General features: G+C 42.3%; 1 non-coding gene across 1 annotated transcript; it reads left to right on the plus strand.

Moving 5' to 3' along the window:
- Positions 1-12856: 12856 nt before the first annotated feature.
- TRNAI-AAU lies at positions 12857-12931 on the plus strand. The gene has a single exon. It is a non-coding gene; the product is annotated as a tRNA-Ile (tRNA).
- The last annotated feature ends 1427 nt before the right edge of the window (positions 12932-14358 follow it).

Raw genomic sequence — 14358 nt, forward strand, 5'->3', positions numbered from 1 at the left:
CCCCTTCTGCTTTTCAGAGCTCTAGGCTTCCTGTGCTGAGAGCCTGGGCGAACGCTGAGGAAACAGACTGAACAGCTCTGCCTTCCGCTCATTGGCTCTTCTCGGGAGGCCGATGAGTGAAGATAAGCCCTGCAGCAGAGCTGAGAGGGGGTACAAGCAGAGGGGACTATTCAAGGCTGCCTTTAATATCAGAAAGGAAATCTTTCTCTTGGGAAGCTAGAGAGAAGCTTGTTCTTCCTATTTGTCACTTCACTACTGCTACTGCTATACCTGCTCCTTCTCTGGCACATCTTGGGCACTGCCTCCAAGAAAGGTCCTCCAAAAAATAACCAGTCTCAAGTCTTCTCTGTAAGTGACATTTTTAATGATTTCTCCCTTCAGTAGCTACTGGCAGTGTAGTTCTCATCCTGAACCACAAGGCTTTGCAGATCCTGGGGGGAAAAGGTGAGTTTTGAGGGGAAAGAAAACCCTACTTTACATTCAACAGAAATAACAAAGAAATTGAAGCTGGCCCACGCCTTTCACTGAAAAACTGTTTAGGGTTTTTTCAGCATACTGCTGTGTGAGGTTTTTGAAAAATAATGCTGTACCTGTTTCCCCACTTCCTCACTGATCTAGGGGTTTTTTTCAGCATACTGTTGTGTGAGGTTTTTGAAAAATAATGCCGTACCTGTTTCCCCACTTCCTCACTGATCTAGTCACTTCAGATTCAGAGTTTCTTTCCCTTTCTTAGGTCACAGCTCTTCCCCAGCACAGTTCTGTGGGAGCACAGTAAAGGCCTCAGCTGTTGAAAGCTACAAGTCAGAATAATCACCACTGAGGACAGAGACATAAGAGGTAAAGACAGAAAACAGATCAAAGTTGGCAGGAAATTGAATTGCTCAGAAGGTAGGATTATGTACCGCGTTTGAGCATCAGCAAATTGTACCGATGACTGTGATCTGATGTTCTCGTAACTTTGATCAGACTGGTGTTCAGAAATGGTCTGTGCTGATATTCACTGGAAGAGTGTAATTTAAAGATCCTATATTAATAAGTAAAAAAAGACTAATAACAATCATAGAAAGAAAATCAGGTGAGTTAGACATTCAGCTGGCTTATCTTGGTCCCAGGATCATTTTATTGACTACAGCTTTGTGTGGGAGGATGTTCTCTGTATATGTTTCCCCACTCGTTTTTTTTAAATTCAGTTTAACATTTTGACACTCCTTGGCACTGTTCTGAGGTTTTTGATACGCTATTCCTAGTAATATTCTCTTTCATTTTCAGAGTATTTACTATTGATTTCGGAATTGGTAATGCTTGTGAATAGATACCGTAGCTATATTTTAGACAAGGGTTTGGAAAGGAGGAAGAGGTGTTTATGAAGATGAAGATACAAGGCTGGAGAGAGAAGCAGGCAACATGTAAGCAGTATGAGACCTCAAATGTAAAAGAAATAGTGTTCAAATTTGATGCAAACACAAGAAGAAACTAAGATAGTGTAAATGTGCAGACATTTGGCGCATTGGATAGATGATTACTGTGTCAACATAAAAAAAAGTAAAGGTGCAATGGCATAGAGGAGATTTTGGAAGAGAGCAAACTGTCTTCTAAATAAGAAAAGTCCTACTTCAAGCCGTCATAATTAAAGGTCTTTGCCATTTCTATAGGAGTTCATTTGGAACCTGATGTTAGACATCTGGATTCTTTTGGTAGGAAATACTATTTAAAATGCTGTTAAGATTCTTTGGGAGCAATTTTATGGTTGAAGCCTAGGTTTCTAAGACCAAGTGAGGGCCTCATATGAGAAGGTGTGGTGGGCTGACCTTGGCTGGATGCCACCAAGCCCACCAAGCCACCCTATACTCTCCCTCCTCAACTGAACAGGAGGAGAAAATACAATTAAAGGCTTATGGATCAAGTTAAGGAGAGGGAGATTATTGAATAATATAATGGGCAAAATAAGATGGTCTTTCAGGCAGTGGCATGGTTTAGAGGGTATGCTTCTAGCCAACTGGTAGCTGCTTCCACCACAGTGAATTCATGAGTGACTTGTGTGCTGGCCTCCATGGTAAGGTCCATCCTTTGATCACAAGCCTGCCTGTATGTTGCGTATCTCCCTAGATGTCCCTATGTTTTATAGACACATCGAGCTACAAATAGCTCACCCTTATGCTCCCTGTCCAGGTCTCTCTGAGCTGCTTCAATTTTGACAGCCTTGTCTACCTCTTCATTGATTCAATGTTCTTCAGTGGTGTGGCTTTTGAGTATGTGAGCATCTACATGACATACCTTTAGAGTTTTCTACCCCAGCAGCAATGTCTTGCCACAATGCAGCAGCCTAGATGGGTTTACCTCTGTGCTGCCAATTGGTCTTCCACTGCTGTAGCCACCCCCATAGGGCATTAACCATCATCTGTGAGTCAGTATAGAGTACTGGCCACATTTCTTGTTTAGCAATCTCTAGGCCTAGTTGGATGGTTTTCACTTCTGCAAACTGACTTGACTCACCTTCTCCTTCAGTGGCTTCAATGACTTGCTGTGCAGGATGCCACGTGGCAGCTTTCCACTTCTGATAGTTTCCTACAACACAATAGGATCCATTAGTAAACAGAGCAAAATGCCTTTCATCTTCTGATAATTCATTATACAGTTGTGCCTTTTTGGCACGAGCCACCTTCCCTGGCAATGCTCCAAAATCTCTGCCTTCTGGACAGTCCATAATCTCTTCCAGGATTCCTGGGTGGTTGTGCTTCTCCAGTCGGGCCCGCTGCATGATCGGCACTACCCACTCCATGTAGCATTGGTTGTAGGATGTGTAGATCAGATGTTTCTTTTGAACATCTAGTGTAGCATGGGCAATCGCAGTGCCAGGAGGAGATGTGCTACTCAACAAACAACTTCTGAAACAGCTCCAATCCCCTCATATGCTGCTAGTGTCTTTTACTGTCACGGCATAGTGGACTACTGATCTTCAACATCCCTGCTCCAAAACGCTATTGTTCAACCTTGTATTTCTCCTGGTGTTTTCTGCCGGAGGCAGCTGCCCAGCTGCCATGTAGAGTACATTTGGCACAGCTGATCTCTTCTGGACAGGCCTAAGAGCTACTATGTGAGTCATTTCCTGTTTGATCTACTCAAAGGCTTGTCATTACTCAAGGCTCCTGTGCGGGTTGAAATAGGCAGGACACAGGAACAAATACAAACCATGGCTGAAATGCAAAGAGGAAATTTAGTCTCGCTACACGAGAATCTGGAGAATCCTTGCAACAGCATCCGGGCACAGGCACACAGGCGGTGATCGCACAAGCCGCACAACAAGAAGCAGGCCCAAGAACATCTCCCCTTGCTAGAAAGCATGTGGTATTTATCCCACTGCTTTGTTATGTTTTACTTGCTGCTCTGCCTGAGTTCCCAGGACTCAGACAGTAGCTTCACTTTGTTCCTTCCCATAGCAGGGTAGGAATGTGCAAGGTGCTCCCACATCTATCCCAGGCCTCTGTTATCTAAGCACAGACATACTGCTTGTCAAGCACACAAAGCCAAGCAGTAATCTATTGTGATATATGTGTTTTCTGACACCTCAGATGCAAGTTGCTTGAATGTACCTACAATCTTCCATGTCAATCTTCTGTTATATTCTAATAGTCCCACTCAAAACAGTTCTTTCAGTAGAGAGGGCTAGCAAGCTGGCTGTAACCTGGAATGTACATTCTCCAGAATTCCATAAGGCCTAGGAAAGCTTGTGATTCTTTCTTGTTAGTTCATGGAGACATAGTTACTAGCTTATTGATAACATGCACAGGGACATGACAACGTCTAGAAATCTAAGGAGTACTGAGTCCAGACTTCTTCTACCTTGGGAAAGTTCTGCTACAGGCAACAGAACTTGGGAAGTTGCCTGTAGTCTGTGGCAGGACATGACAAAACCCATAAATTTAGCCACAAGAAATTAGGAGTACTAGATTTCTTACTCCCTAGAGCCTGTTCTCTCAGTTAAGCATTGACAGCCAGGATCTCATGACAGAGCAATTTATCCCGAGAAAGGCCAGAATAGGCCAGAGGATGATGTAGGTGGAGACACAATTGAGGTAGAGGAGTGAAAGCTGTCAGGGTTTGCTAGCTGTATCAGTCAGAAATGTAGTGTGAACTTAGTGGAAGAGGGAGGGATAAACTGATAATGATAGCTGAAGCTGAAGCCTGAGACATAGCTGAGGATGAAGATGTTGCCAATAAGATGCAATTAAAGATAATACTTTCAGTAAGTGCATATTTTATACAGCAGCAGAGATAAAACTCAGCCATCATTTAAGGTTCTGTGCAGAGCCGTTGCAGCCTTCCTGGAGACTGAACTTTCCCTGTCTTGTGTGTCCTGAGAGCACAGATCTGGGCTCTGCCTGTGGTTTTCAGTGTGGGTTATTGCAGACCTTTTTATGTTAATTATCATAATGTCATCAGATATTATTTGACAAAGGCAGAGTCTGCGATCTGCTCTGTTTGAAGTGGTTTTACTCAGTCTTAAAGTCCTGGCAGACAGCGGATTCCACGCTAATAATTCATCCAACCAGAAGTACAGGAAATCTAAAACTGGGTTTTAATTAGCAGACAGAAATTAAATTCTTTCCAGGACTTCTTTCTCAACGATGACATGAGTAACAGAGTGCTGGAATCTCAGCTGATATAAACTTCTAAGCTGTCCAGGTTCTGTTGACTTCTCATGGAGCTCCCATGACTTTTTTCATGTGACAATTCTCCATGCCTGTCTCTTTCTATGTCAGCTGAGGATCCCAGATCTTGGCAACACGCAGATGGCTCAAGATCCTAAACATAAATGAGTGAATCCAATTATCTCTGAAGCTGGGAATTATTCTGGAAAAGCATCATGATTTTCTGTGTACTGATGGATTTGTTTTACTCACTGTTTAAGTGTTCGCCTCAGCAATGAAATACAATTTGGCAAAGAAGTGAAATTAAGGCTGGATTATGTTACATAATGGCCTCATATAGGCCTTTAAAGCCACTTTAATTCTTTCTATCTCTCCAAGTCTTAGTCACACTTGTCAGTGAATTTCCTGCCTTATTTTTCCCTGCCTTTCTTGTCTTACAAGAACTGGCTACATTTATAACAAAGGAAAACTAAGTTTTATTTGCATACTCGGTAACAAAATACATTAATTTTGCATATTGGGGTATGTGAAAGACAAAGCAAAAGTATTGGATAGTTTCACTTCTTGTGTGGGCAGATGCAAAGTTTTTCCCCCATATCTACCTTGCTGACACACTTTACTCTGACTGGCTGTTCCTCTCACCAGTCAAGTTAACTCTAACAGAGTTCATTCAGTGTACTTCGAATATGATTTACAGGTCTGCCCAAAATTTAATTGTCTGAATGGTTGCAAGTGCAGGCTGTAATTTCAACTCTTGCCGTCAGTATGCCATGAAGGGCAGTGTGCTGGGGTCATTTCCTAGCCTGTTGGTTCCACCGCATGGCAAGTCCAAAGAGGGAGATAAAATTTATAAACTCTGTGGCAGTAAAGTGACATAATACGCTTATACAGCAGCTTCCTGGTTGTTCTGTGGTTGTGCGTTGTTTATTCCTGGAAACACCCACACACCTGAAAGTCCTGATGAGAATAGCGTTTTTCTTACACAACTCCTACTGGAGGGTAGGTAAGGCTGAGGTGAAGCCCACATTCCCAGAGTCCCCCTCCTTTCAGGTAAGCTTGCATTTGTTGGCAAGACTGAAATTGGAGGACCTGACTTTGAATGCAGAGTTGTTGTGCACCCTTTATATACATGTGTAGGTAAATAAAATACTATTCCTATTTCAAAATACCTCTGGGGGTGCTGGGTGTAGGGGGTAAATGTACTAAACACCTCCTTGCAGCCTAGTCTGAAATTCTGTTTCCCATCATTCTTCAGATTCCTGTCTCAATACTTCGGTGGGCCATGTCCATGCTGTACAGTCGCTGACAGTGCAGAGCTTCCTGAGCTGGCTTTGAGCTAGCATCAGAAATAGAAGTAGTAGTCAGCCCAGCACTGCACTTAGCCAGGGCACAGCAACTTGTTCGTGCACCTAACCGCTACCTGGCGGTGATGAAAGATTCCGCTGAGTGCAATGCAATGCTGCAGCAGCTTACTTGGGGCTAGTTCTGGGGTCACTGCTATATACAGAAGGCACACAGTTCCTACTCATTGTGGATGTCTTGAAATCAGCATTAAGATCACTAAAATTCATGATGGTCGCTTGGCCCAAACTTCTGCACAGGTCACAAGGCCTAGAAACTTCATGTTGTAATTACATTGTGGTTACATTCTAGCCTGTCTTCAGCTATAGGTAGGACCCTGCTCCAGACTGAGCACAGAAGACTGGGCTAACTTGCGCTGGGAGCGGATGACTGAAAAGTGAGGAGGAAATGACTCAGAGGACTGGATGAGCTGAAACAGATGTTTGGTGTAAGGAAAGGAAAGGAGCAGATGCATTCTAGATGTGTCTAGCTGCCCTCTGTGCTGTAGGTCCAAAGCATTGAAGTCAGCCCCTTTTTCCTTTGGGCAGGAGGCTGCACAGAAATACGTAGTTGTTAAGGCTCTGCTTGAACAATGGGAAAAAGAGATTTCACTCCTCTGATTCCTTAAAATGCTGAAATCCTTCACTTGAGGAATGAATACGATATCTTCACTTGACAGCAAAACTTAAGGCTACTTTTTTTTCTTTTGGAGATGCTCCCTAGCAATGTCCCAGCTGAGAGGTGGGCAAGCTAAAGGCATGAAGGAGGAAACTTTGCATTTGAACACCATTTGCAGCACTTCTAATGATGTAACCTGTACATCCACTAGCTCAGCTAGGTTAGGTCTAACCTCTGCACTACCCTGCATGTCATGGGGGATAGGAGATGGATGCAGCCATCTTTTCTCCATCCTCTCTAACTCACCCCCATTGTCCAAGTGATCTGATGTCACAAGTAGGGTATGGAAGTCGCAGGACTTTTTCTTAGGGCACTTATGTTTTCTCCCCAAGCCTACTCTGGTTTTTGCCCATGACAATATGTGGTGAATCAACCTTGCCTGTCCTAATCTCGGTCCTTGAGACTGAATTTCTTTTCACTGAATTTGCTCTCTCCCCATCCCTAAAGGAAGAGGAGTGGGAGTGAGTGAGCTGCTGCATAACACTTGTTTCCAGCAGGACAGGCTCAGACTATAGCATCCACTGACATGACAGCTCTGTTTGTAGAATCATAGAATCATAGAATCATAGAATCATAGAATGATTTAAGTTGGAAAGGGCCTCAAAGATCATCTAGTTCCAAACTCCCTGCCACAGCAGGGACATCTCCCACTAGACCAGGTTGCTCAAGGCTCCATCCAGCCTGGCCTTAAAACACTTCCAGGGAGGGGGCATCCACAGCCTCCCTGGGCAACCTGTTCCGGTGTCTCAGCACCCTCTGTTTCCTTATATCTAGTCTAAATCTACTCTCTTCCAGCTTCCACCCATTACCCTTTGTCCTATCACTACAGGCCCTTGTAAAAAGTCCCTGTTCTCCTGCATTGCTTTGAAAGTGCCACTGGCTGGAATATAGGAGTCTTCACCTTCCTTTGCACTGATGAAGCAGAGATGTGAGAGATGGCATCCAGTCTCACAAGATGGAACACTGAGATGAAAGGGAGACAAGAACACACAGTGAGATATAGTGTGGAGAGCAGAGCACCAGGACAGGATTCTATGATTCTACGATTCTATAATTCTATGATTCTGATTCTATGTCATACTGCATTAATGTTAGTGGCTAATAGCTACGTCTGGGACGTGGTTGTACTGTGTGCCTGTTTCCCAACAGTATCAAGTGCAGCTTTATCTAATCTAGTTGTACTGTGGGACTGTTATAAATTGAGGGAATAAAACCCAGGAGCCAATTTAGAATTTAAGTGATTCATAAAATTTATTAAACTTAGCAAGCGGCTGAGTAAGCAAAACAGCGCTTGGCAGCGGGGAGCAGCTCTCACCAAGGAGCGCTCATACCACAGCTGCACCCGTGCACAGGCAGATACCTTGCTTATATGCAAAGAAAGTTACATATTCATTAGATGCTCACAATATTCATGAGCTATCCAAAAAAGGTACTCAGTTCCGGTGGTCGGCTGCTCCTCCTCTTGACACCTGCGCAGTGCCTCCTGGTGGTCTTGGGCAGGGGTCTTCAGGGATGAAGGCCGTAGGTCTTCCTCATGATGAACGTTTTACCTTGGTTCAAAAACTAGTTGCTCTCAGCACATTTCGTAAGATATCTTTGTCCTCGAATTCCACAGGGGCCTTTCATCACCAGATGGTCCTTGTTAGATACCTTTATCACTAGTGTTCTTGTCAATTATTCTTGTTTTTATATACTCTTACAGTAAGTCCATTCTGGTAGCCTTTGTTCTTTTTGCAGCTGGTGCTAGACAGCTCCCCCTGTGAACAAACCTGACCTTGGTGCCGGGGAAGACTATGTTTGCTTAACAGGATATTGTAGCCTGAACAACTTCATTTCTAGCACAGCATAAAATTTGATTAACAAATTCTATATGCCTTCTATTACAGGACAAGAAATGGGAAAGAAAGCTTTTCTTTTTAGGTTCACCACCATCAAATTAACCAAGAGAATTCAGTGATATATCTTGTCCTGAAAAGGCCAAATTTTTCAAGCTAAATGGGGATATATTCATCGTTTTCATTGATTTTTTCTCAAAGGTTGAACTCCTGTGAAATAAACTGACGTGTTATCTTGATTTGCACATATTCATTTCCTGAGACATATCAAGAAATCCCTTTTGGGAAGTTCTAATCCTTTGGTTAGATAACTATAATAGCATATAAACAAACAAGTAAATGGAAATGTGGGAGATTAAAAATTTCATCACCACACGCAAATAAGTGCACAGGGGGAAAGCACAGGTGGTAAAAGACTTTTTCACTCAGTGAAAAAGGTGCAACACCCACCAAGCTACAGCCGGTCAAATTTAAACTATAACTCAGGCATGTATTTTTAACAGTGAGCATGACTAAGTGTTGGAACAAACTACTGTAGGATGTGATGATTCCTATGCCTTGTGTCCTTCGGGTAAAGACTAGTTGCCTTCTTAGAAAAAGTGCTCTATTGGAGCCTGAGTTCTATCTCACTACAGAGGTACTAGTAGTACCACTACTGAGATGAAGAACAGGATACACATGAAATTTGAAACACTCTTTATTCGTGCCTATTCACTTCTCCCAGGACTGATCTTAACACCTTAGTGAGTTGTATAGCAGTGATTAACCTAATCTATAGGTGAATAAGTTATGGGTTGTCAGCTTTAGGTTTTTACCCTGCACTACTCTTAATTTTTTCAGTGAAAGCCAGCTATACTGGGGAAAGGAGACTAAGTCGAAAAATAATACAAAACTCAACATTTCCTCAAGGCTGCAGAAAATCTGAATGGGGATATATATAATCTCTGGATCTTGTATCATGCTTTTCCTTATTTCAGTGTGTCTCCTTCCAAAGGGTGCTGATAAAAGCTTCAACAACCTCTAGCATCTGAAATGGAGAACAGGACCTCTTGTCTCCATTACAGCAGCATGTATCATTTTCTGAAGAAAATATTTTTCCATGAAAAAGGGCTTTCCTCATGAAGTATCTATATTGTGACTCGATCACATGAAATTATTATTCACAGATTTGGGTGTCTGCCATAAATTTGGGAGGTTTGGAAATACTCCATATTATTCAGATAACTTCTGTGCTGCATTTACCTCTGTTATGACCAACTCCTGTGCCACTATCTTTCAAAACAAAAAAAAAATACAATTTATATTTAATGAAGGAAAATCCAGTTGAAAAATTAATTTGATGAGTTCCCCACAATGGGATTTTTCTTTCAATTTACGTACTGAGTGTACGTGGCAAGATTTGGTAATGAGGTAGCAGACCCACTGTAGACACAGCTGAGCCCGTAAGGAAAGCTGGTGGTGCCTCTGTGAAAACACATTTAAGAAAAGGCAGAAAACACCACATGGGAAACAAAAAGAGTGACAAACAGCAGAGTAAACACCAAGGTGAGAAGAGGAGGTGGAAGGGTGTTGCATGGTGCCAGAGAAGGTATTTCACTGCAGCCCATTGAAGACCAGCCTCAACCAAAGCAAAGGTATGAGGAGAGCATCAGAGCTTTGTACTGGCTGTAACTCCACCATCCTCCTGTGCCTCTGGGGAGGGTAAAGGAGCTGGGAATGAAGCTGAGCACAGAAAAAGGAAGAGGAAATTGTTATAAGCTTTGTCTTCTTGTTTCCCACTACATAAATCACTAATTAAATGCTTATTTTAATTGACAAGAAATTAATTTTCCCCAAGTCAAGTCTGTTTCACCCAGGAGGGTAACTGATGAGCAATATCCTTGTTTTCATCTTGACTGATGAGGTTTCTTATTCCTATTCTTCCTGGTTTTCCTTCTCTTCTGCTGAGGGTGTGGGTAGTAAGTGAGCAGCTGGGTGGTCATTTGGTTGTTAGCCAAACTGAGACCATCACAATTACCTTAGGCATAAAATAGTTCAGTTATAATTGGTTTAATTAAGATGTGCAGAATCCAAAAGAATCTTTACTATAACTCCAGAAGGGTAATTTTCTTCAAAAACCCTTGATTTTTCCTAATAGTCTCAACCTCGTTGCTTTCTGCAGCTACCTGAAGGGAGGTTGTAGAGAGGCAGGGGTTGGCCTGTTCTCCCTCATGGAAAGCGATAGGATGAGGGGAAATGGATTTAAATTGCGCCAGGGGAGGCTCAGGTTAGATATCAGGAAGAATTTCTATACTGAAAGGGTTGTCAGCCATTGGAACAGGCTGCCCAGGGAGGGGTTGAGTCACTGTCCCTGGAGGTGTTTAAGAGACGGGTGGATGTTGCGTTGGGGAGAATCGTTTAGCTGGTTGATAGGGCTGGGACAAAGGCTGGACTCGATGATCTTCAGGGTCTCTTCCAGCTCATGTGATTATAGGATTCTATGTTTTTAATGTCTAGGATGAAATTTCATGGTTTCATGGTGCTGTTCTTGTCTCTTTCTGAGGAAGGCAGGAGACTTGATTGGGGGATTTCAGGATAAGCCAGAGATAAAGAGCTATGTTCCAGTTTTTCTACTGGCCCATTCTGTCACCTTCACTTTTATAAGTGAATTGTAAAAACTGCTTCTGTCCCAGAGAAGCTCAATTCCCAAGGCTACATATATTACATACACATGATGCTTATGTTATGATGGGGATGCATGCATTGGAAATGGAGAACAAATGGGCTTCTCCCTTGTAAGCAGTCTTGCTAACCTAAACGGTTCATTTTTTCTGATACTAATACATAACTAGGAATCAGCCCTGTTGATTTGGCATTTTATGGTTTTTTATTTTTGGCTTTTTAATCGAGTTAGAATTTCTAAACTAGATATTGGTGAACAGAAGTAATGACATTTGATATTTGCATCTCTCCAGTGCTCGGCAAGATTGTCTGAACAGTAATAAGAAAGAGACAGTGAGTCAGAAGCTCAAAGTTCATCATTTGGGGACTAACAATGACGTGTTACCTCACACTGCTCTATTTTTAGAAACTGCTGTAGCTGCTCTTTGGGATGAAAATGCTGAAAGTAGAATGAAACATCATAAAAAAACAGGAAATATTGCAACTTCAATTTTGATGAGTCAAAAGGGTGGTGTTGAGCAGAGCATTCTGAGCTTCCCACTTTGGCATGACTTTCTGAACCTTGTGCCCTTTGACTATGATGGCAGCTTACCACATGAGCTCTGTAAAGGGCAACTGCTCACCCTGATAAGCTATAAATACCAACAGCAGCTTACTAAGGAGTTTAGCACTGTTTTAAGTGAGCATGCGGCAGGATTACAGCAGCTTGTCTTCTCTTCAAATCGCTTTGACAATAGATTGTTGCAATCCAAATGCCTAAGTACAATTTCAGATCAAATCTTCTCTAATTAAATATTCTGCTTGCTTTCAAGATAGGTTGGGATACATGTGTTGTTTATGTCATTATGTAGACCAGCTGGAGTTTCCCAACTTTTCTCAGTAATACTGTCTAGAAGATATTATGACTGTGTATGAGATGACATATACAGTTAATGTAGGCTTTTTGGCACATTAATGTTTGATTTTGGTGAGAATCAAAGATCTAAATGTAAGTCTAGAAGGATCAGAACAAGCAGAAAAGACAATGGAGAACACTTCGCAATGTGGTGTTCACCCCAGGCGCTGCACCTTGCAGATAGCCCAATTCTTCTCACCTGTACTATCTTCATAAGTAATAATAATGATCTAAGGACTCATGTCATTCGGCTGCTTTAAAAATAACTGTCCTTCAGTTACTCAGCTGAAATAACTAAGATTTCTTGCATTGCTATCCACATTCAGCATAGACTTTCTACCTAATAGGGTTGGCCACCTGTACTGTCTGTGAGGAGAATTCTGCAAATTTACCAGTCACGTTTTCTCCCTGGTTGGCTTTCTCTGCTGATAAATGTGTCCTGAGATCCTGTTTCACCAGAAATACTGAAAGACTAGAATTTATTTTAAAAGGAACATGTAATCTATGTTGCATGGTCCTCCTATTGTATGTACTTACATCCCACCCTACTTGTCAACTGTTCTAGCAGTAGGATCTAAGAGATGGGTGTTACATTTCTTGCTAAGGAGGAAACTGTGCCTTTTTCTCCATTGTGTCCCATGGGTTTTGCTAGCATCCATAGCAAACCAAAATCTTTTTAAATCTCTTTCCCAGATGTTTCAAAACATGGTGTCTGATAGTCATTATTTCTCTCATTGTCCGGTGCATAAGACTAGGCAGTTGGGATAATGTACATTTGATTTGTGGGTGACTTGGGGGGGCCAGTTAGCTCAGTCGGTTAGAGCATGGTGCTAATAACACCAAGGTCACAGGTTCAATCCCCGTTTGGTCCCCATGTGTTGCCTGATCTAGTTGAGAGGCATCCCTGTCCATGACAGGGAGGCTGGATTAAATGATCTCTAAGGTCCCTTCCAGCCTAGGCCATTCTATAACTCTTCAGTAAACCAAAACCACACTAGTTGCCCTTTCATCTCCACCTTGTGGTCAAACCAGGTGATGCTACCCTCTTTCAAATACATTTAGGACAGAATGAAATATTTATTCAACCCGAAGCAAGAAATTTTATTTGTTCAAAGGAGTGGGGTTTGTGTGGGGAGTTAAAGTATTTTTGAAACAATGAAACTTTAGGGGAAAGCATGTACTACTGTATGATTTTTCCTAACGTAATTGCTTGAATAAGCATGGCATAATGATTGGTCATCATTATATGTAGGTATATTTTTAAATGTTTAAATTGAAAAGTTTTATTGGACTTTTTTGTTATCCATCCTGACATTCAGCTGCATTTAGACCCTTATGATGATTCATCTTTGTCAAAGAAAGATAAGTTAATAATTGCAGTAGACATTTTGGGAAGCAACGTGACCCTTCCTCAACTGGCCTCCACAATTTCTGTTTCCCATACCTCATTTGTACACCTGGGCTTCTGACCTGGTCTCTGATGCTATCTCAATGTCTGGCTAAGGTAGAGAATTTCTATTCTCTGCCTTTTTGCAGAGCTGAGCTTCCTGGATCTTCTTTGCCTGCCTCTCCTCACAGGGCTGATTTGTGGCTGATAAACCCGCAGCAGAGCTCAAATGAGGTAGGAGTCTCTTCTTGTCTGTGTTTCATATCAGAGAGAGTTTTCTCATTCTGAGTTAGTGGAAGAAACATTCTTCCCTTAGCATTGCAAATGCTAAAATTACAAAGTCTCTCCCCAGCCCCTCCACAAAGTGATAACAATATATGTCTTTTCACATTTGTGGTGTTGACGTTTTATCCAGAGAAGAGGTTCTTGGGCATTAGCAGGAGTGGAGTTGTGAGCTCATATCCAAAGAGGCCTCCCAGGTACTTGGAGAGAATGTGAGTAGTGAGGCAGAGATGATGGACACCTGCACGTTCTTCTAAGGCTTGGGAACTGGTACCAGTCCTGTTCCATATGGCTGTTCTACTGCATACTGTCTATCTCTGGAAAATTTAGCATGAAAAGAAGCAAACCCATGTAGCCTGGGGGAGCTCTGGGCATGTATTAGGCTTCTTTGGACATTGGATCCTTGTCTAAGTGAGAAGCTGTGCTGGAAAGAATCCTGTATTTTAAGTTGCTACTGCCCTTTCTGTGAACTGGTAATTATTCCCAGGTCTCGCAGAATTTCTTATGCCTCTGTCCTTTGCTCCCCATCTCTAAAATCTAGTGAAATCACTTGCTACCTCAGTGGTAGAGAGTGACTTGCTTAGATACCGGATTAAGCATAACTTCTGGCCTATAAAGGCCTTTTTCAGC

This window comes from Apaloderma vittatum, unplaced genomic scaffold (genome assembly GCF_000703405.1).
Source record: "Apaloderma vittatum isolate BGI_N311 unplaced genomic scaffold, ASM70340v1 scaffold9868, whole genome shotgun sequence".
Lineage (NCBI taxonomy): Eukaryota > Metazoa > Chordata > Aves > Trogoniformes > Trogonidae > Apaloderma > Apaloderma vittatum.